The sequence below is a fragment of the Corapipo altera genome, unplaced genomic scaffold, assembly GCF_003945725.1.
Source record: "Corapipo altera isolate COAL_440 unplaced genomic scaffold, ASM394572v1 0, whole genome shotgun sequence".
NCBI lineage: Eukaryota > Metazoa > Chordata > Aves > Passeriformes > Pipridae > Corapipo > Corapipo altera.
This window is the reverse complement of record NW_020884872.1, coordinates 31,554,272-31,577,762: the sequence shown is the minus strand read 5'-3', so window position 1 is coordinate 31,577,762 and position 23,491 is coordinate 31,554,272. Positions and strand designations below refer to the sequence as shown.

The following is a 23,491-nucleotide window of genomic DNA, read 5'->3' as shown; positions in this document are numbered from 1 at the left end:
TCACAGGTTTGGCCTTTAAGTAAAGTAAAAACAGCATTTCAGAGTTCACACAGATTAAACCACAGGCTAGAAAGTCAGTACCAAAAGCAATACTCCATTTCATACATCAGCAGACTTTCTAAGAGACCAGAGAACGAAGATCCTGTTTTAAAAGATACTTATTTTTAGTTCAAATGAGTCCTGAATCTAGACAGCTCCAGTCATATTTGAAAGAGAAAAGCAATGGGAACAAGGATCTCTGAAGCACCTTGGTAAAACTCCAAGGTCTATTTCCATCCCAAGAGCCAAACATTTCAGTGCTTATTGAGGAAAAATTCCCACATATTTCAAGGGGATTTTCCTCTGCCACAGCTGTATTTCTTCAGAAAGTATTATGTCCTAATATTATAAAATGTAAAATTAAGAAAGGGAAACTGAAAGCAAAAGCACTAATGCAAAGAAGATCCCTTATCATAGATCTATGTTTCAGCAGTGGTGGATTGACAGGAATCGGATAGATGCTCAGTGCTTTTTCAGATCAAACACTTACTGATTGCAATTTCTGGGTACGTAACAGCCTGGTGATCTCTTCTGCAATATGGGTATTATCAGTCCAAAGTACATTTCAGTTCTGGGGTCAAGAGGTGTGACATGGCCACATGCCAATGTCACATGGGGCTGAGACAGGGATTATATAGTAGTTTCCATAGAAAGGGAATTCAGGCACATAGGTCAGATTCCAACATGCTCTAGCAGGACTCCAAGCACAAAACTTTATCTGTATAGTGTCTCTCAACCCTACTCTTCAGTGATGAGCTCAGCACTGTTGATAGCGCTTGTCTCAGGACGCAAACAATCTATAGTATTTTTAATCCCTGGGTTCAAACACAATTCTCCCCCACTTTGGTGATAAATTAACATTTTCATCTCCTTGTCCCCAGCTACATTCTTCTTCAAAGATCAAAGCCTCCCACATCCTTGTCCTTCTTCCCCCTCTGATGCTCTTTGAAAATAAGGCAGGGACCGAGACGCAAAACACAGGAGTTAAATTTTCCCCTAACACTGAAACCAGGCAATTCACTATGAGAAAGCATTTGAGGCAGTTCCAACCCTCCATCTTCTCCCCAGTCTCCTCTTGTTTACCTGAAAGAGGCAGCCAGCCAAGAATATGGTGTTTATACACTGATGAAGAAATGTTGTGAATTGTATATTCTACCTTTTGAGTAAGGTCATACTGCAGGGTAGGTCTTAATAGCTACAGGAGGTTGAACTTGGTATAACTGTCACTGCAGCAGCATGTACAGTAAAATGAGTGCTGCTGCTGAGGAAAGGAGCGGAGATGGGCTTCTCTTCTAATATCTTGCACCCAAGACAAGGGACTTTGGAGCTGTGGCTGATGCTTTTTCTTCTCAAGCTAAATAAGGTCTGATTTTCATGCAGACACCCCTCAGGAGTGCCCTCCTTTTCAAACTGAAACCTCTCCAGACAACAGTATTAGTAAAGCAGATGTATAAAATGCTGGGTGTGGAAAGCTGCATGTTGATGCTAATTATCCAAGCCTTCAACTTTTCAATCATGTCATGATGACCTATTAAAAATCATTTATTGACTGGGAAAAATATGGAGAGCTGATTGAACCTGATTTCATCAAGGTGCCACTGCAGTGCTAATAACCAACCCATACTTTGTATTCAAGGAATGAGCTGTTTAAATAGGAAAGTAATTATGATATTAAAATGCCAAAGAAGAAAAAAAGTCATAAATTGAATTTGTCACTGGGTAGGATAACCCAAGGATAAAGTGAGTTTCTTGCATGACACAAGTTTCTCTTGGAAATATAGAGTGTTTCATCTCAAAAGCAATTTTACAACTGGGCACTGTGCTGTCCCTTTTTTAGAAAAACATGTGCTGTGTTTGCACTGGGATTGCTTGTCAGATTTTTTTTTTGGCTCTGGCAGGTTGATAAATGCAGATGCCTGCACCCTTCCAAGCATTATTAAGCATGTCACATTAATTGCACAAAGCCATTTTGCTCTGCTCAGCAAGTCAGACTTCTATATATATCTAGGAAAAATAACGTAGGCACGTGGTCAGAAAAACAGCTGTCAGTGAGGGTCCTCTTCTACAACCAAAACAACGGCTAGCCCAAACCTGCATAGCTATGTAATGTAAGGCAGTTTTAGGAGTGCTGTGTGCTGCAGAACATACCAATATGTCCCCATGAAATCTCTGAGTAAACAAAAGCATCACTCCTAAATATCTTTCACAGATACAGCAACTATTTGAGACTTCTTTCTGAAACCAGACACGTCAGAAAACAGGGCCAGGTTTTGAATGTAGAAAAGTGCATTGATACAGGACAGCAGAGAGCAGGAAGGTGGAAAAAATGGGTTGAAAATGCCTGCAACCTAAAGGCACAGAACTGGAAAGAATGCATAATGGCCAAAAAAAGAGAGTATTCCCAGTTTATCTGCACAGGTGAGCAAAGCAAACATCATGAAGACCTGCAGCAGACCACAAACTCCCCACTCCACAGGAAAGAACAAAATTATCTATATTCTGCTCCTTCAAGAAGACTGGAGGAGGTAAATGCAAGGCTAGCAGAAAGATGGTACACGAGACTTGGAGGTGAAGGGGTGCATGTGAGCTGCTTCTCTTTTCACCCTATTTCCTTCCAGAGGCCACTGGGCTGGGCAAAGCACTGAGGGAAACAAGACTTTACCCAACAGTCCTCTTTCAGCAAAATGCATCGTGAAACCTCCTTCAGCTTGCAGGGAGGAACTGAAACAACCTCACTCGAGATAAGTCTTCAGGCCAGAAATAAGAGCCACTTCAAGACAACATGAACCTCCACATCACAGCTTAACCAAGAGACCAATTCCTCTCTTCATCTGGAGAAAAGGGAGAACAAGTACGCTTCTCAGGACTCAGAAGCACAGCCCTTCAGAAATGCCCACAGAAGAGGAACGACTAACTCAGAACTTCAGTATTTCATTCTATTGCTGATGATCTTTTTGCCTCCCTTATCTTTTTATCTGCAAAAGGATGCATAAAGACTTCAGCTACCAGCAAGCTGAAGCATCTGACTTGGCTTAAAAAGGCTCAGAACACTTCAGTGTACCTTTATCATTTAAGGGGTTACACTTACAGAGCTTCACTATGTAACTTTCACTCACATAATAATTTAAAAGCGATATCAAAAAAAAGTAGTATTATCAGGTCATTTGTATTGGGGTTTTCGAATTAAATGAGAACAGGACACACACAGTGCTTTCTGTGTGTTTACAAAGACTTCTCCAGAGGAAATTATTTGCTACAAATCTCTGAAGTGAAACATCAACATTACCGAAATTAATATGCAGCAGACTTGGTTAACAATGGCATTTCTCCAGCATCACAAGCAAGTGGTGAATGAGTTTGGGATTCTATTTTTAATGTCCTTTTCCTCCTGCTGGAAAACACTGACTATTCCATACAACTTGTGTATCAGGAAGTTGCATTTGTTCCCTTCAGCAGTTAAAAAAACCCTGCTTGTTTCCAAATGTTAAAATGCTGAGACTAGATTTTCTGCAGGACTTCTACTTAGTGACCAGATTATTAGCTTTAATTGTTGATTTTTACTTTTTTAACAATTGTTGCTTCAGTCATGTAATTGGAGCATCTCACCACAGTCTGCTCTGTTGAGGGGATCACTGCAAAAGAGAGTCAAACAGTTTGTTCCCCTCAGCTGCAGTCCATACTCAGGCCCTGGATCTGTAGGGATTAGCAAGGAAGTAGGGAGAGAGTGGTGGCTTTTCCATTGGGAATTCCAATCAGATTTTTCCAAATTCAGAACCTGTTCCACTGGGCAGATCCAGTTGCTTTCCAGCAGCTGGCTATACCAATGTAAAGTAGGTGAAAGCACTCATGGCAGCAAAAGCACTTCTGTACCCTAATATCTAAGCACTTCAGAATAGGTAACATACTTAAATGAGGCAGGAAAGTACAATTATCCCCATTGTAAGAGAAGTGACGTGGGCCCATCAATGGCCAGAGTTAAACTGTGGCTAGTCAAGCTTTCTTAAAGTAAAATAAAGTACCAAGCACATGCTATAGAACCTAAAAGTGATTTAGTATTTCCCTCCAAAATAGGAACTTATGCCTAGCAGAATCAAAGTGAAACCCATCATGCAGTTTGGTAATCCATAAAACACTGCTATGTTGCAATTTGTTCTGAGTATATTCCTTAATGGGAATATTGCATGTCCCCTGACTATGTGATTTGTCCCACAGATTCTTAAAAGAGAAGGAAGGCTGAGTCTTTTCATACCTGTGTCCTATTCAGAGAAGTTTCTTTCCCATACCTCTGCATCCAGCCAGTGCGATAAATAAACCCCAGCATACACATCACCTTAATCCATCCTGCATACCTTCTCCATCTGCTGTCATCTGCCTCTTCCTCACAGTTGCATTGGTTTGTTCAGAGGAAAAGCTGAGAAATGTCTAAACAATATTACCTCGGCGCCGTGACGGGTCATGAACTGTTCATTACTAAGCAGGGACAAGATCTCAGGATTGCAATCCATGGAAAAAAATACACTTAATGTTCTGCAAGGGCCAAAACCCCCAAGTCCAGTAAAGTGTCAGCTATTTGGAAAGACAGGGGTAAAAAAGACCATCATCATATAAACCCACGGTGTCCCTACCCTGGATAGGATTTTGAGCAGTCCTTGTTCTTTCTGCTATAAGAAAACAAGATGAATTAATGTCTTGATAAAAGTTATGGAGACAGCTTCCAGCAACGATTGACTGGGACATATTCCAGGAACTGCTTTAGGAGAACCATTTGAGCATGCAGGGATAAGATTGTGAAGGCTAAAGCTAGACCAGAGTTAAAACAAGTGAGGGATGTGAAGGACAATAAGAGGATCTATAGGTACCTCAGAAGCAAAAGGAGGGCTAAGGAAATTGTGGCATTGCTGCTAAATGAGGCAGAGCATTAGTGGCACAGGACATAGAAAAGAATGCCTACTGGTATGGTGTGGTCTTGGAGCTCCCAGATTCCTACGGGTAGTAGCAAAGCCTGAGGGAGAAAGAAGATGTTTTCAGAAGAGGAGGAGGAATCTATGGATACTTGGATAAACTGCACATATGTAAGCTCACAGCATCAGATGGAAAGCAACAAAGCACACTGAGAGCTGGCCAATGTCATTGTGAGGCCATTCTGCCATCTTGAATGATCATGGCATTTTTGAGAGATCCCTAAGGGACAGAGGCCCCTGGGGTATGGAGATCATGGAAGGTATGGCTGAGCAGCTTCACCTGAAACTATGGAAGATTATTTCCAGGCTCAGTAAGAGCAAGAATGTGACTGGAAACAGCCAGCATGGATATACCAAAAACAAGTAATGCCTGACCAGCAATGAGATGGCTGTGTAAGTAAAAGGGGACCAGATGATGTTGTTTACTTGGATTTATACTGTGACATGCTTCCAATAGCATCCACAGAGTCAAGCAGGAGATAAGGACTGGACATGTGGCATCTGCAACAGAGAAAAGGAAAAGCAGCAAGACAGTGCATATTCCAGATCCAGTTTTCTCAATATTATTATTTCTGAGGTAACAGAAAAGCTCATGGCACAATAAACTGTGGCCTGAATCTGAAATTTTAATACATGAAAGTTGGCAGTTTTTGCTACTGTGTGGGAGTGAGCCTCCAGATGCAGAAGGGCTGTGCTCATTCCAGTGATTATTTTTAGATGATTACCAATGTCCATCTGAGCACAACAATGTACCCTGCTTTCAGATCACACTGAAGTACAAGAATACTTCATTCAGTCCTAATATTTCAATTATACATCTGTCCACCATGTTCCCTCTGAGTATTAGGACTCTGCACTGATGCATAATGATGTTAAGTCCACTGGTCTTACCAGCTATTAGCCTGCAACATACATATTAGGACTTCCATAATTGTGCTAAAAACTGTTATACATTCGTGTGTTCTTAAACTCATTTCCTGGCCCAGACCTTGGCTTCAGTATCATGTTTTTAAGAATTTATGTTTATGGTTTTAACAGCTTATTCTAACATTTGAGAACTTCTCATATTTCTAGTTTACATTTTTAAAAACAAAACAAAAAAACATACTTTCTGCCATAATAAAACCACCTCTGTTTAATTCCCCTTACTAGGGGATAATGTAAAAAACACACAGATCGGTTTTCCTTTTTTTCTTTCTACTTACTCCTTCTCCCCTTCAATGCTTGCAGATCCACATAATTAAAATTTAAAAATTCAATATCCAAAAAAAGTCATATTTTGCATGCGTTTGCCAATTTTGAAATTATTTGATCAACCTGCTTTCAGCACTGACCTGCCAAAATGCAACTTTTACTTATGTTTTTAAAATCCCACAAAAAGAGTACTTGCAACACATAGGCCTGGTTATAGGTAGGGGAGGGAAAGGAATTACCCAGGAGGCAATGGAAAAACTATTCATAGGAGCAGAGGAGCGAGCCAGGCCTCAGGCAGGGTTGATCAGAGGATCACAGGGTTTCTTGCCCAGCCTACAGGCTGCATCCCTGAGCCTCACTCCCGACCCTTCCCAGCCCGTTAGTCAGCTCTGCCCTTTGTGCACCCCAGGGTGTTGGGTGTGAGTATTGCCAGGCTTGGTGATCTAAATTTACACTGCCGCAGGCTGGGACAGCAGGGCTGCTCCCACGTTAAGGAAACTTCCCAGCTTTTGGTCTCTCCATCCTCTCCTTGCTTGCATGCCAAGGGGCTGGACAGGGCAGGATTGGCCAGGCCTGGCACTGGCTGTCCTCTCATGCTTAGGCCAGCATATGGCTCCAGCATGGGCTCCCCTCCAGAGGTCACTGACCGTTCCCCTTCCAGCACTCCCTCCTGACAGCCAGCCCTGGCTGCCTGCCCAGATTAAACCCGATAAACGCCGGGCGGGCTGCCATGGGGCCGGCCAGTCAGGCCAGAATCTGTGGTGGGGCTCAGTGGGGACCTGCCGAAGGCGTGGAGTTGGTGGCAGCCACTCTCCTTGTACGCAGCCACGATGGCCCCTTGCTATGCTGGCAATCCCTGGGCTGTGCCCCAGCCTCCATGGCTACACGCGCAGCTGGGCGCGTGTGTATGTGTGTGTGTATGTGTGTGTGTGTACGTGTGTGTGTGTACATGTGTGTGTATGTGCGTGTGCATGCAAGGGTCTGTACCTATGTGAGTGCATCCATGTGTGCCCACATGACTGTCGTGTTTCAGCATGCATGCACATATATGTGCATGGGTGTGACATGTGCATGTGCATTCACTTATGCAAAAGCACCTGTGTGTGCTCGTGGGCATGTGCAACCCTGCATACATGCCTCCTACATGTGTGTCTTCACGTGCATGTCCCAGGGTACATGTGCCTGCATGTCGGTGCGTATGTACATATGTGTACCTGTCAATCCACACGTGTGTAATGCATGTGTCTACGTGTGATATGTGCGTTTGTATATGTAAATGTCTGTATGTGCATGGTTATGTACATGTTTATGCGCGTGTATGTCTGTATATGTAGGTGCATAAATATGTGTGTGTATGTATGACTGTGTGCAGGCACGCATATGTATATTTGTGTGTATGTGGGTGTGTATGTATATGTGTGTATATGTGCACATATATGTGTACGTCTGTATATGTGGGGGGGGGGTGTGTGCGTATGTTTGCATGTGTAGGCATGTGTGTGGATACGCCTGTGTGCGTGTATGTATACGTGTGTGTGTATATATGTGTCTGTATACATGTGTATGTGCCTGTACACGTGTGCGCGCTGCCGACCAGCCGCGCACCCCCACAGACCTCGCCCGCCCGCGACTCTCCCCCCACGGGTGTTGCGACTGCGCACGAACGGTCCAGCACCCCACCCCGCCTCGCGCGCCGGACTGACCGCCGCTTTACTGACGGGGAGGAGCCCCGCCCCCTCCCCACCACCTCCCCCCACCTTGCCCTCTTCCAACATGGCGGCCTTCGCCTCGCATGCGTGAGTGCGCAGGCGCTGCCCCGCCTCGCCCTTTCCGCCGGGCGCCGCCGCAAGCGCACAGGGCCGGAAGGCGCCGGTCTGGCCGCTCTCTATGGTTCCCCGCGGTGGGTAGCGCGCCGCTGCCTCGCCTCGCCCCCGCCCGCGCTGCACGCCGGGACACGGCCGGTCCTCCCTGCCTCCCTCCCGCCCCCCCGCGCGCCCCGAGCCTGCGCCGCGCCGACATCCGCGTTGTCCCAAGATGGAGGCGCGGGGCTCGCGCTGAGCGCGGCCCGGCCCGGCAGAGCGGCAGGAGCAGCAGTAGGAACAGGAGGAGGAGACGCGCCCGCCCGGCCCGGCCGCCTCTCCCTCTCCGCCCCGCCAGGCCGCGGCTCCGGCGGCACCGGCAGCAGCGGCGGCGGCGCCTCCTCCTCGCCCGCGGCCCGACCCCGAGCGCGGCGCGGCCCCCGCATGAGCCCGGGCGGCGGCGGCGGCGGGAGCGCCCCGGAGCAGCAGCCGCGGCGCCCAGGTCCGTGTGGGTACCGCGCAGGGTGGGAGCGGGGATGGCGCCTAGCTCACGCCGACCCTGGAGGGGAGGGAGTCGCGGGAGAGGCGGCCTTGCCCGCTCTCCGCCGCCGGGGTGGGTAGGGCGGACGGGAGGCGGCGACCCCGGCGTCCTCTCCCGCTCCCCGGGAGGCACATGGATGTGGAGCCGCCCCGGCGCTCCCCAGCAGCGGGAAGGCCGGCCGGGCGGGTGGCTCCGGGCTTCCCCCGCCCCCCCGGGAAACCGGGTTCGCCGGGCGACCTTGGGTGAACCCGCCTGCCCTGCCTCCGCTGCCCGGCCCGGGGCTGCTCCGCGGGACTGCCCTGGGCACAGGCCGGCTCGTTACCATCGGCGCGGCCGCTGCGGTAACGGGAAGTGCTGCGAGGGTCTCTGACCAGTGTGCAGGGCCTGCTTCACAAAGTGGCTCCGTTCACTTGCTCGTGTTACCTCCTTCGCAGCCTGAGGAGTTGGGTCTGCTCACCTGTGCGCAGGCAGCCTTGATGATGCATGTGATCGGTCGCTCCTGATTGCGGGTCTTTCTGGGTTTCAGTTTTTAAGCAGTGTTTCTCTTAAAGGATGTTATGGTTCACTGTTGATTTGTAAATCAGATGTCTAAGACGATGTGTTGTGGTCGTTCAGAAGTTACTACTGCTTTGGAAACAAAACATGTTCCACGACTCTCGTTTAAGTGGCAAGAAACTGTAATCTGTAGACTTGCAGTTATTCCTTTTTTTGTTTTCCCTCCAATTAATGAAAATACTTGTTTGTATTTCCTTCTGTGTAATGTGGCTGATGTTCTAAGTCTGAGACAAACCACGTGTCTTACACATCACTTCAGGGATGCTCCCTCTGTCTGTATTGAAACTTACCTGCCTCAGTAAGAGTCTGCAGACCTCAAGCTCTGTGAGAACTTGGCTTCTCAGATTGGTTCTGTCGAGCATCTTGCATGTCTAGCAAAAAGTTGCTCAGTGGAAAATTGTACCCAATTTTCACTTTGATTTCCTAACAAAGTAAGACCTACGTGATTGTATTGTCAGTTTATCTTTTTTTTTTTTTTCTGACTGGTTTGAAAGGGAGAGGTCTAAAAGATAAGATTAAGTTCCTAATTCATGCAAATAGCATCCACTTAGAGAGAGATTCCCTGCTAAGGGAGAAGCTACACTCTTAGAGGTTGTACTGTTTTGTTAAACATCTATGACTGGTGGGGGAGAATAATGCAGGTGGTGAGAGGTAGCTCTTGATAAGAATGAAAACTGCTGGGAAACAGGCTTTACAGTTTTCACAAACTGCTTGGTTTGGATGGTGGCACTGAATACTCTGTGCCCTTTTGTCATGGAAACAGTTTAAGGTACTTTTGAGAAATTGGAAAACATGGTAAAACTCAGCTTAATGACTCTGTTGAATTGAAAATATTAAATGTGCATTGCTAAACTGCTGTGGATATGTGAAGAAAACTGTCACTTATATTTGTCTTTTAAAACAGATGTAGTTTGCAGTGCTTATGACTTGTCTTCCTTATAGTAATATTCTGTCAACTCAATACAGAAAAACATTCAAAGAAGACCAGTTGACTGCTTACAAAGCTGAAAAATACCTTTAATTGAAATTATTTCTGTGCAATATTACAGATGCTTCATCAGTTTTACAAATACCTTCCATTCTGCTGTAAATGTTTGCTGTTTAATGTAGCATCTTTCCTAATGGAATTAACAAGTTAATTTTGTTTATCAGAGTTCTTTGCTATTTCTCTTCACTGGAGTGTCCTGAGTATATCCTAGGAATTTAGAAACAAACCCACCAATTTGGCAATATCAGTGGTTGATTTGTTTGGGTTCGTTTTGGGATATGGTTCTGTGACCGTGTAGAAAAAGCCAGGCTTGAAAAAGCAGAGACTTTTTCACAGGAGTGTGCTTCAACACCTGGATTTCTCAGTCCAAGTCCTCCTCAGAACTCTGAAGTTGTGTGGGTTTGATCCTTTTTTTTTCAATACCAAACAAAACTTAGTCTTTTTTTTTAATTGCTGCTGTTGCTTAAAAACATGCAAACAATGATTCTTTTGTGAATGGATTTGAAATTGGGTGTATATGTTAAATACATATAGGGATGTTCTCAGCTTGTTAGAGCACCTTGAGATTGTCCCTATTCTAATTGACTCGAGAAAATAAAACAGGTTCCTTTTCATATAATTTAACTTCTCTTTCAAAAATATGAAATGACATATGTAGCCCAGTATCAAATCATTATGTTTCATTATGATTATGTCCCTTGTTGACATTTTCTTCACTAGTTCTCTGAATTCACAGGTTCTATTAACCAAATAAATAGTAGGGGTAGAAATATCTTTCAGCTGAGTTTTAAGTAATAAACATGCTTAATTGTGAACATAAGTATATAACATTTTAATAAACAATAATTAGTGTAGTACATGATATGACACTTATGATGAAATTAATTTAGTGATTACCATTTGTAAATATGCATCATCTTAATTTTTGCTATGCAGGAAAGAATTTTCTTCCACCCTCTGCTACTTTTAGTTTCAGTTTACTTAGTGATTGTCCAGAGAGAATTCATCTTTTTTAAGCACAGGAAATGTCTTTCTCCCTCCCCACACTGATGTATTCATACACCTGAAGATAAAAGCCGCTAATTTTTAAAAATAGAACACGCAATTGAGGGAAAAGGGGACAGAATTCATGAAGTATGTAGGCATATATCTCATTTCCAGCATCAGTCTTCATTTCTGGTACTGTGGGCCAGGTCTTCACTCTAATTAATGAATTTATATTGATTTTTAAACAAAGGAAGCCTGTTTTACAATTTTTCTGAATTATCCTGTATATTTAAGGTAGTTTTATAGTTCCATAGAGAAGCAGTGTTGAAAAGTTTCCTGTCATTAATCAAATTCTGATTTGTACATGGAAGGAGAGGGTTAATACATTTGTTACCAGGGTCTGTAACAAAAAAATCTAGAGTATGTTGTTTACTTAAAAAAAAAATTACTCCTTCCCCCCTCCCAGAAATGTGTTGTAAGCATTGCTAAATAGCTGGTTCCCAGAGACAACAGCAATGAGCAAATCTCTTGTTTGAAGTTAATTTTGTCACCTTAGATACTTTGACCTCAGCGTTCACTGCATTAACTTCTGGTATTTGCAGGCAGTGCCTGACAGCCTCATAAGGTTGTGTCGTCCATGAATAAAAGTTTGGGAAAAAGCTGGTTCATATGAATACTAATGTGTCTAACATATCTGGTTGGTTAGCAGAAGGCCAGCAAATACAATCTAGAGGTAACATTTTGTAACGAAGCCACACTTCAGTAACTGCACCAGCTGGTGACACGTTTCTTCAGAAAATAACCTCATAGGAGAAACATGAAAAAGAAAATGAAACAATGTTGAGATCCAGGTTTGGCAATATAACACGTGACTAAATAGCACTTTAAATTGCTATTTTTGAATAGTTCCACCTTACTGTGGCTAGGAGTGACAGAACTTATGGACAAAATAACTTACTGGGTGCAAAATTATATTATAAATTAAATATTACCATGGTGTTCTGTCTCAGAAAATATTCTTATGAATGAATCTCTTAAAGGAAGCATTAACTACTTCTTACTTACCTTAATAGGTTGAGCCTGCTTCCCTGTATTATGCAAACTGATGAATGGAGGAAGGGGGTGGAAGTCAGTCTTTACCAATATTCTTTCCATGATCATCCTGCATGGCTCTTTGCCCATGTTTTACAGAGTGGTGAAGAATTAGGAGAAGCTGCAGTTGTTCAGCTGAGTGGAACTAAATGGGTGGCTTCCCTCTGGACCCTCACTTCACTGTTTTAGGTAAGAGGGGTGATTTGCTTCTTTTGAAGCAACTTGCATTTTCTTAGAGCAGAGGTGTATGTGTTTTAACAGAAACTTCTGGTTAGCAAAGCAGGGGTTTGAACTTTTTTTTTTCAATCTGGTGGCTTGAAAGGGGTGTTCATAGCATGTAGCTGTCCCAGTACTTTTCATTGAAAAGTGTTGCTGTTTGCATCCATTCAAATAACTTTTAAAACATTCTTCATATACTAACATGATTTCATTTTGAGGATCGTGCTTATCTTATGTAGTATGTCAAAAGTGGGGCTGTCACTGGGGGTGGATCACAGCAGTGATGATTTAGGACAAACTTGAACTGATGTACCAGTTGACTGCTTAATATGGAGTGTACTACTTTTGTTTTCCATAGACTTGGAATAGTTTGGGTTGGAAGGGACCTTTAAATGTCATCTAGTCCAACCTCCCTGCAATAAGCAGGGACATTTTCAGCTAGGTCAGGCTGCTCAGAGCCCCGTCCAGCTTGTACGTTTCCAGGGATGGGGCATCTCCCACCTCTCTGGGCAACCTGTTCCAGTGTTTTACCACTCTCATTGTAAAAATTCCCTTTCTTATATCTAGTCCTCATCTACCATCTTTTAGTTAAAAATCATTACCTTGTCCTGTCATAGCAGGCCCTTTTAAAATGTTTGTCCTTATCTTTCCTATAAACTCCCCATAAGTACTGAATGGCTGCAGTCAGGTTTCTCCAGATCCTTCTCTCCAGGATGAACAACGCCAGCTCTCTCAGCCTTTCCTCACAGGAGAGGTACTCCAACCCTGTGATCATTTTTGTGGCCCTCCTGTGGACTTGCTCCAACAGATCCATGTCTTTCCTGTGCTGAGAACTCCAGAACTGGATGCAGTACTCCAGGTGGGGTCTCAGAAGAGTGAAGTAGAGAGGCAGACTCGCCTCCTTCAACCTACTGGTCCTGCTGCTTCTGATGCAACCCAGGATACATTCTGGTCCGCAAACCATCAGTATCTCCAAGTCCTTCTCTGCAAAGCTGTCAATTCTCTCATCCCTCAGCCTGTATTGACACCAGGGGTTGTCCTGACCCAGGTTCAGGACCTTGCACTTGGACTTGTTGAATGAGGTTCCCATTGGCCCACTTTTCAAGCTTGTCCAGTTTCCTCCTGGTGGCATTCTGTTCCTCAGGCCTGTCAGCCACATCACACAGCTTGGTGTCATCTGCAGGTTTGCTGAGGGTGCACTAAAATCCCACTGTCTGTCAGTGAAGATACTAAACAGTGCTGGTCCCAGTATGGATCCCTGAGGGATACCAGCTGCCATTGACATTCATCTGAACATTGAGCCATTGACCTTCTGCATACAACCATCCAATCAATTCCTCATCCACCGAAGAGTCCAGCCATTAAATCCACATCTCTCTGATTTCAGGTGAAGGGTGTTGTGGGGGACCAAGTCAAAGGTCTTACACAAGTCCAGCTAGATAACATGAGTAACCCTTCCCTTGTCCACTGATGCAGTCACTATCATAGAACAGCACTTGTTCGGTCAGGCAAGACTTGCCCTTGGTGAAGCTGTGGTGGCTGTCTCAAATCGCCTCCCTGTCCTCCATATGCCTTCATGTTCAGTCCTTTTGTGACAAAATGTCAAAGCTGTGACCAAAATAATTAAAGACAAAATTTATGTGTAAACTATAGGATAGTTTGAAACTCAAAGGGAATTTGATCTTGATGGGTTGTGCATCATCCAGTAGGATCGCAAGCAGAAAATCATGGAACGTGTATTTGAGGTTTGTAGTTGCTGCATAACTGTCTGGCAACAATTAGTCCATATAGTTTGCTTTTCATTCTGGTATCATGTGAGAACTGTGACAGAACTTCTGTCTTGACTGAGGTAGAGTTCTAGAGGTGAAGCTAGTTCATCTCTACTTCACAGAAAAGACCACCATCTTTGCTTCCTTTGACAGACCCCTTTTAGGACTTGTTAATACTTTCTTGATAGTCATTACACCAAAGAAGTTGATGAAACGAGGAGATTAGGATGACAAACACTCCTCTCCCTTACCTGTAGGAGCTGTGCGCAGAGGAGGCACAAGAGCGATCAGTATTGTGTTGCCAAGCTTGCACAGTGCTGAGAGATGCCAGGCTTGTCCAGGCAGCCAGGCTCTGGCATTACTTGTGTGCTCCTGCTCTGGTATGCTCTGTGGGACCCAGGCTGGAGCAGCTGTTGTTCAGCAGACTTGGGGTGTTAGAGGGTGTGGAGTGGCTCTTAAAGGAACTGAACTTCTGAAGTGGGACGTATGTCAAAATACTTCAAGAAAGGCTATCATAGTTGTAGGTGAATTTTTCTTTTGCATTATGGTTAGTCATGTGTTTGAGCTGACTACTGTAATGCTTAAAGTATTTTTATTTTACAGTGTGGTGTTTTTCATTTTCTTAAAAGGAATCAAAAACTTTTGCAAAACTAGATAATACTGAAGAAGTTTATCACTACCGTAGAATTTCTGTTTCTAGTACAATGTTTCATCCTTCTTATTTGTATAACCATATTCAGATAATGATTGCTTTTTTTTTTTTTATAGTGAAATCTCATGTCCAAAGTCTTGGTGATGAATATTATGATTTACTATGTGTATACACCCTACTTTATTTTTAGAAAGTCCAAGGTATACCAGTGTACACTGTCTGAGTAGCTAAATCCAGGCGTGTTTTAGCTGTTGTAGGAAAATTTACTCGTTGTAGATAATAGAAATACATACTTAAAGAGTCCACACAACCTGCAAATGCCATCAGAATTCCAGGACAAGGGAATTCCTGAGAGAGTGTACCACTTCTGTGAAACACTGGTATTTTTTGGTTGTGAAGGTTGAGCCCTTTACATAGTAAGGTTGTGATAAGTACTCCATTTGCAGGATTCCTCTAACATGAATATCTTATTGAAAGAAGGATGTTTGTGAATACTTGTTTTTTATTTGGCTAACGTGATTTTGGTTAAATTTTATTTTGGTTAACATTAAAACGTCAGTTGTGGAAGAAAATTATTATTAATTGAATTTAAATATTTGAAACTGTATTAGAAAATCTATAATACTGGGTAACATACCTACCATTTTCTTTAGGGTAATGCGCTCAGAATTTTTTCTTCTATTCCTGTTGTGTGACAGTTATTGAAAAAAAAAAACTAGGCAAACACAACAACCCAAATACACAAGTGGAAAATATCATTTAAGCACTGATAGAGGTGATTTTATGATATCTTTTATCGAACCAGATATGAGAGTTGCAAAGCATTTTTTGTAATTTATAATTAATTTCTTAAATATTTTACAATTCTGTATAGTACTGTGTGGTTAATTCAGTAGTTTACAAGTCTGTGTTATTATAATCCAGTGTGCCTTGAAGTTTCTTTTTCTTATTGAAAATGTATGACATAGTTGTAAACAAGCAGCTCTTTTGGCTCTGGTTATGTGACAGATCAAGATTTTTTTTTTTTAATGTTGAGTGGACGCAATAGTGTTGACCAAGAATTTAGTCACACTGACCATTTACATATTTTTAGGCAGATGTGGCTTAGTGCTAATTAAGAAGTATTCTAAAGGTGAATGTGAAAGCATGTCTGACTTCATGAAATCATTTTCATTCCTTTTGGACAAGCATTACAGATCCTTGTTTCATTTTGTTGTTGACCAGGTAATCTTTGAGCAAATGTTTTTAGTAGACTGCTGAACTCTCTGTTCTGCCTTAGTGGTGGCTGGTGGGGTGAGACTGAAGAAGGAGAAGTGGAAGTTCAGGAATTTCAGTTTTGTGTTGCTGGAATTATTTGCTCTTCTGCTAACTGCATGTTGTTATGCAAATCCCCTGTCTACATCTCCTCCTTTGTGGTCTTGTTTGCTCTATCAATGGTACTGTCCTACACTACTCCCTAGCTTCAGTTATGTGGGGAAACATTGTTTCCTCCTATTGCTGAGCAATATTCATAAGATCCCTGGTAGATGTATTTGTGATACTTCTTCATGCTGTACTTGGTGCTCTCCTCCTACTCTGTGCGCGGTGAGAATTGGTGCTTTTGTACCTCAGAAGAGAATGAGAGGATTTTATACAGATGACATTGCTCTGTGTATGTAGAGGAACAAATAGATACCTTGAAGTTTAAGATGGAAGTCGTGCTATGCAAGGTGTGAAAATATTGGTCGCATTTGTTAGAATACTTTTAACTGAACGTCTAATGGAGTAAGTGAAGAATTATTCTTCAGTAGAATATAAAGGGTTCTGGGTTTCTGTTGTTGATATGGAGTGGAAGTGCTACCTCCAAACAGGAAAATCATCAGTTACTCTTTCATATTGTTCAAATAATTTTTTCTTTTTTTCTTCTGACTGGCAGTAAAGTTTTCTTGGTACAGTTGTGTATCATTAATCCTAACTCTACAGAAAGCTACCGTAATTATCAGAATTTTTTGTCAAAATAGCAACCTTGTTTCATGAAACAGGTAGGGTGCCCTATATAACTTTTTTATAAAACAAAAAACTGTGTATAAACTGTTAGTGCTTAGAGCTTTACTGGCAAGACTCTGTTGGTCCAGGATCACCCCGTTTCACTTTCCTGATAAAGGAATGGGCCCTTGGCACTAAATGAGGTTTGACGTATTTAAAGATAAACCTGAATCTACTCTTAAAGTAATTTCCATCATGAGAACTCTGGTCTGTGTTGGAGATCAGCCTAAATAAGCTGTGTTGGATTTTTTTGTTCTTAATAGAGTTTTTAAACCAAGAAATTATGTATCAAATCTTCATGGTACTGAAAATGTATTACTCTGTGCCAAATGACTAACTTTTTGGAAAGTAATTACTAGATTTCATAGAATCAGGGAGTGATTAGGGTTGGAAGGGACCTTAAAGATCACCTAGTTCCAACCCAACCCCCCTGCCATGGACAGGGGCACCTTCCACTAGACCAGGTTACTGGGAGCCCCATTCAGCCTGGTCTTGAAGACTTCCAAGGATGGGAAGTCCTGTAGTATCACTACAGGGGAAAGAATGGGGAACGCTGTTTGTATGAACTTTCTGCTTTTGTAGCTTCCTTAACATAGTAAGTATTTTCTATTGTGTTTTTTTATAGGAAGTATGATTTAGTTTGGTAAGGTATATGGTTTAGTTTTAGGTATCCTGTGAGGAGCAAGGAGTTGGGTGCTATGATCCTTGTTAGGTTCCTTCCAAGCTGACATATTCTACGATTCTGTGTCTCCTTTCTTTGCAGACTTGTGAATGCATTCTTGAATGTATTGTCTTGAAGTTGTATTGAGCTTCAGATCAATATGGAGCATGGTGCAAAAACTGAACTGTAATGTTTTGCATTATAGGTACAAGAACTGTAGAAGTCCATTTTGGAATTTGAAAGAGCAAGATTGTTCAGCTCTTGAAAGATATGGTATGTTTATGTTTTCACTTATATTATTTGTATTCTAGTAATTATAAAAACAAATAGTTACACTTTTGTCTCCTGATTTTAAAAAGAAAAACAAAATTGAAAATAAATTCAGGAAGAAACACACATTCATTTGCCCCTTATTTTTTGATGATGTTAACTATTACTTAGTCATAATTCTCTAGAAAACTGAGTTATTTGGTTTTTCTTGGAGAAAATAAATACTCGTGATATAACTAATGAATTCCCTTTTGATTTAACAAACTCAGCATCATGCTACTACCATTCATTTATTTCTCCGTGGATTAGATAAGAATTGGTGTTTTTCTGAAAGCTGTGTGGGTTGATTTTATTTGCTGCTGAGCATATTTATAGTCAGGCTTGTACACCCTTTAGATATGACTCGAAAAGTAAGTTCAGAACTACTAAAAACTTATGCAATCATCAGTGTAAGTCAAATTTACAGATAGGAATGCTGTGAATTACAGAAATATAATCTTTTCTAGCAGTGTTAACATAAACCCATGGTACATGTATCTCTTTTTGTCTAGGCTCCTAAATGTCCAACCGGTTTAAAAATATGTGTATGTGTTGCAGCAGGGTTGGAACTTGAACTTGTAGTTATTTTGATTTCCATTTCCTGACTTTATTCTGGTGTAGTTCTGTGGAGATACCTGGTATTCCTGTGTACCTGGAGATGCACCACTTTGCAGTGTCTTTTAAGTCCTATGGTTCTGCAATGTGGTACATAAAGAATTTTCGAAACTTTTTGCATCACTGCATTCAAAAAACCAATTATCGTTTAAGTTAATTTTTCTACCATATTAAATAGGTCTATTAATGCATATATAAGATTGTATGTAGTTACTTCAACAACAGCTTCTAAACTATGCGTGTACTTCCTCTTAACCCCTTAAAATGTGGGGAAGAGCTCAGTAATTGCTGACAGGAGTTTTCTGTGCCATGGGTTTATGTCTGGATTTTTCTTTTGAAGGTAATTTGCGTAGGAATGTACTTAAAGTTTTGAAGTCTCAAGTTTGGAGAAAAGTTGTTGGATGTTTTTAAGTTGTTTTGTAGGAAGGTATAGATAGATGATAATAATATGATTTAATTCTAAGCTGGAACTTTAGCTGTAGTGTATACTTATTAAAAATTGTAAATCTGTCAAAAAGCTACAATGTTACATTATCACAATCCAGATGTTCCTGAGAGAATTGTGTAGATTGGTCCTTTACTCTAGCAGGCATCTGGCAGGTAGTGTATATTCATTTTTGCACCCACAGCACCACTGGGACCACCCACCTGCTTCTTGCTCTCCAGTTCAATATCAGTTGTATGTGTGATGGCTCTTCTTCAAACCTAAGCCATTGTTTATTTATTGCCATTATTCCTGCTGGCTGCTTTTTTTCTGAATGTTTAACTGCTTGCCACTGTGTGTATGCGTAGAGTCTTTGTAATGGTATGTGCTTCATAAAGTGATGAAGAATTCCCCTCTAGTCCCCCACAAATGGTGAGTAGTGAATACTACTGGAACATCAGAAAAGCTGAATGTCATGCTATAAAATTGCATGGTTGCTTGGTCTTAATATAAACTGTATTTAAACAAACATGCTGGTGACACTGAAGACTTGGTGAACGGAAAGGTGCTTTACATGGAAGGCAGCATGAAAACTGGGCGGCAAAAGAAATCAAAATAACAGACCATAAGCAAAAGGACAGACAGAATGAAAGTTTAAATATTAAAGCTGAAGCAAAGCTGTAAAACTTACCTGAAAGTAACTGAACTTGATAGTTAGTCAGTAAAAGAAGAGGTACTAAAAGAAATTTAAATAGATGATTGGATTTCACCTACTGATGTAGGAGGGGCTTTCTATTCATAACTGTATATCATTTTGGAGGGAGCCTGGAGTAACAGGTATAACTGAAATAGAAACAAATGGTTCTGCTGCAAAAAAATTAGGAGTGTGTGTAGTGGAAGAAAAATCAGCTGTAGTCTAAGTGAAAAATGCAGAAGCTAAAGATAATTTTGTGTCTCTCCTTCTTTTACAAAGGTGAATAAAATACATCTATGATCTTACTGAAATAGCAAGCCAAAACTAAATGTTGAAGGCAAAATCTAGGGTCCAGAGTTGCAGGGGCAGTTGTAGAAAATGGAAATAACACACAGGCCTTTAACTTTGACTTGAGGGGAGGGAATGAGGGCAAACATTAGATATTTTTCTGTTACTCTGTGCTTTGTGGATATCATCGTTTAACCCCAGCTGGCAGCTGAACACCACACAGCCACTCTCTTGCTCCCCCCAGCAGTGGGATGTGGAAGAGAATGGGAAGAGTAAAAGTGAGAAACCTCCTGGGTTGAGATAAAGACAGTCTATTAGATAAAGCAAAAGCTACACACACAAGCAAAGCAAAACAGAGAGATTGTTCACCACTTCCCCATGGTCAGGCAGGTGTTCTGCCATCTCCAAGAAAGCAGGTAACATGTGACAGGTACCTGTGTTCTGTCACATGAAACAGTGACTTGGGAAGACAAATGCCATGACTCCAAACATTATCCCTGTTCCTCCTTTTTCCCTCAGCTTTATATGCTGAGCATGACACCGTATGATAGGAAAATGTCTCTTTGGTCAACTGGGGTCAGCTGTCCTGGCTGTGTCCCCTTCCAACTCCTTGTGCCTGCTCGTGGGTGGGGTGAAGAGCAGGAAAGGCCTTGACTCTGTGCAAGCACTGCTCAACAGTAGCAAAAACATCCCTGTGTTACCTATACTGTTCCTTGCACAAATCCAAAACACAGCTCCACACTAGCTACTGTGAAGAAAATGGACTCTATTGCAGCCAAAACCAGCACAGTAGAGTATTGACATAAGAGCAAAGTACAGATATTATAGGATGGAGATTTATATAAATCGATGCTTGATCTCTTTGTTTTGAGATGCACAAAATTCTACCTTTATTAAACTCATAACTTGTATTTTTACTGAAGTGTAAATTCCAAAATGGCACTAACTTTAATTTGAAGATAGTAGCAAATTCAGATCCCCACCCCAAATAATTTCTTCAAGTGTTACTTGTCCTCATTATCCTGCATGCTTTAGTTTCTAGTCATAGGGTGTTTGTGTGCTTTCTTTTAGTTGGAAGATATTTGTGTTCTTTCTGTGCTGTGAGAAGACTTAGTTTCTTCCAGTGTCCATAATGATTAACCTGATTAACTTTGAATTCCTTTCATTGTCTAATCACAGTGCATTTTCCTCTATCTTTACGTTGTCTTTATAGCTCTTTTCTACTACACTTTTGAAGAATATTGAATAATTGGAGAACTGGGTTTAAGTTTTGAAAGTGTCTGAAATACTTTGTGCAGATGAATAGACACTTTTCCATGAATCCTTCATGAGTCATATCTGTCATTCTTGTGATATTAGGAGGGTGTGTACGTTTGCTCATTGGTTGTGACTGCCTTAGTCACTTCAGGTTGGCATTTTCCAGGATAGAACCCAATTCTTTTGGTCTTCTAACGAATGTGATTTTGCATTTGTTGTTATTAGTTGAATTGTTTTGTTTACTGGGCAGTGGAAAAAAACCCCATATAGATACCTTATTACCATTTGGTTGGGGTTTTTTGTGGCTCCATTAGGATTTATATGATCAGGTTGTATTAGTGCTGGTTTATTTTACCATAGGATCGTTAATAATTTGACCTTCTAATTAGATGCATGAAGACAACTTCTGGAATCTTATGATTTTTTATGTTTTGTGTGTTGGAAGCAGCATGCAGGCAGCAAAAGTAAATGATATTTCCAACCTTATCAAGAAATTAAGGCTTAAATGTGCCTATTACATTATTTATTTGGTTTTTCTCTGCAGATAACAATTAAGATTGAACATAGGGATTTGGTAAATATTCTTCAAGACACTTGAATCAATCTCAATTTATAAAAGGCCAACTTTCCTATCAGTTGTCAGTTCCTTACTGTATAGAGATGACTGTTCCGTTGTGGTGTTCAAAGTCATTCTGGGAACATATAAAATTCATTCTCGGAGGATTCAGAGGGATTCTTAAGAAAACATTAAAAAACTATCTTTAGTGGTATCTTCTTGAGAGAGATGATTAATTAAGCAACTCAAATTCTGATGCTGGATGGTAAGGTAGATCATGGCACTTCTTTGTACAGATGTGAATCACCCCCATATTCAACATAGATCAAAAAGAGAATAATAAAAAAAAATTGGATCAAAGATTACTTGGATAGCCACTTCTGTAAAGGAAACCTAAATTCTTACAAGTGCCACCTCCCAAGGCACCCATCTTTTAATAAGGTCAGTAAGAAGTTATAGTATACAAAAGTGTTCCTTCTCTAAGGGATCTTCGTAGATGTCAGATACTGTGTGTCAGCTGCCAGATTGCTGTGCTCTGACAGAAAATAAACATCAAATAACCCAGGGAAAGTAGTAGGTTTAGGAAATCCATGTAAGTAACAACTTTTAATTTGGTGATTTGTACCTGGAAGTTATTTGTCTTTATTTTTCATTGCTGACAAGTAAGTACTTAAACTCTTCATGCTGTGGCTTTAGGTTCTGTATGTTGCAGCTGGGGACCTCTTCTTGGCTCATGTTTGTAATGGCAGACTTTCGACAGTAAATGAAATATGCAAAGAGAAGATCTCATCAAGCTATGCAACAAAGTTGCTTTTAGCCCCTTCTGATGCATCTGAACTTGCTTTCTGACATCTTGTTCTTTCACTCATTTATTATTTATTTCCTCCCTCTTCTTGAGCTGATAGGAACATTCTTTTCAGAAAATATTCACCTATGCTACCTTGGAGAAATAGGTGGTGTTCCAAATCACTGTATAAACATTATTTATCCCCTTCCCTCTTGATGAGGGCTAACCCAAAACACACAAGGTTCTTCAGACATGTGGTTTGAAGACGTGAAACTTGTGTATTGTCTTCCTAATTGCAGTAGGGGTTGTTGCAGTCCTAGTTGATTCTACCCCTCATAACTATTCACTAGGCAGATATGACCTGCCCAGTCCCAAAGAGCCTAGCGGCCGTCTTGGGTTTCGTGGACATACTCCACAGGCACAGACTTCGTTTCATACCTTCAGCTGCTCTGTCTGTGAAAGCCTAAACCATAAGCCATGATGATCAGAACAGCAAAGACCAGTGAAATTCATTTGAGTACAAAGAATAAATATCTGCTCTGAGACTGCTGTCCCTACCTTCTAAAAGGTAAGTTAGAAACAGAGGGTTTTTTTGTAAGGGAATTCCTGTGACAAAAAAAGCAGTTGGTTTAGGTCAGTTTCCTATTCTTCATAATACCCTCATATAAGATGTTAGTGTATTCCTCAGTGTGATTTCCCTTTCCTGATCAAGCAGTGTGCTTTTACTCTCTTACCAGTTGATTTTTTCTACCTTGTTTGTGTCAGGTAGTCAAAATGTCCTTTGTTCAAACTAGATTCAAAATAAGTGGTCTTTGATGGTAAGTCTCCTTCACCACCCACCCTATGTTTCAACATACTGGTCTCTTTGCCAGCAGACACTACTCTCCTGATGCATGAATGAAGAAGGTTTAGAAAAATTAGTTCTTTCATCTGTTCTAGGGAATCCTTGCCAATCATATTCTGTCCCACAGGAGTGGCAGCAAGGATAGGTGGGGAAGGTAGGATGAGGAGGAGATAGATGGGAAAAATTATTAATTTAGATTTTTTGCATCTAGATTGTTGAAAAGTAAGTGGCATGA

The 23,491-nt window shown here is 41.5% G+C and overlaps 1 protein-coding gene across 4 annotated transcripts in view; it reads left to right on the top strand.

Annotated features, from left to right (window-relative positions):
* Nucleotides 1–8,434: 8,434 nt before the first annotated feature.
* The window catches only part of UBE3A (ubiquitin protein ligase E3A), a 54,334-nt gene continuing 39,277 nt past the window's right edge, over nt 8,435–23,491 (top strand). For 2 of the 4 annotated variants that reach the window (XM_027642390.1, XM_027642379.1), the window contains exons 1-3: nt 8,435–8,495; nt 12,256–12,345; nt 17,688–17,755. The gene's annotated coding sequence lies outside the window, so the exon portion shown is untranslated. The remainder of the gene's footprint in view (nt 8,496–12,255; nt 12,346–17,687; nt 17,756–23,491) is intronic. The other 2 variants (XM_027642410.1, XM_027642400.1) reach the window with 2 other exon arrangements.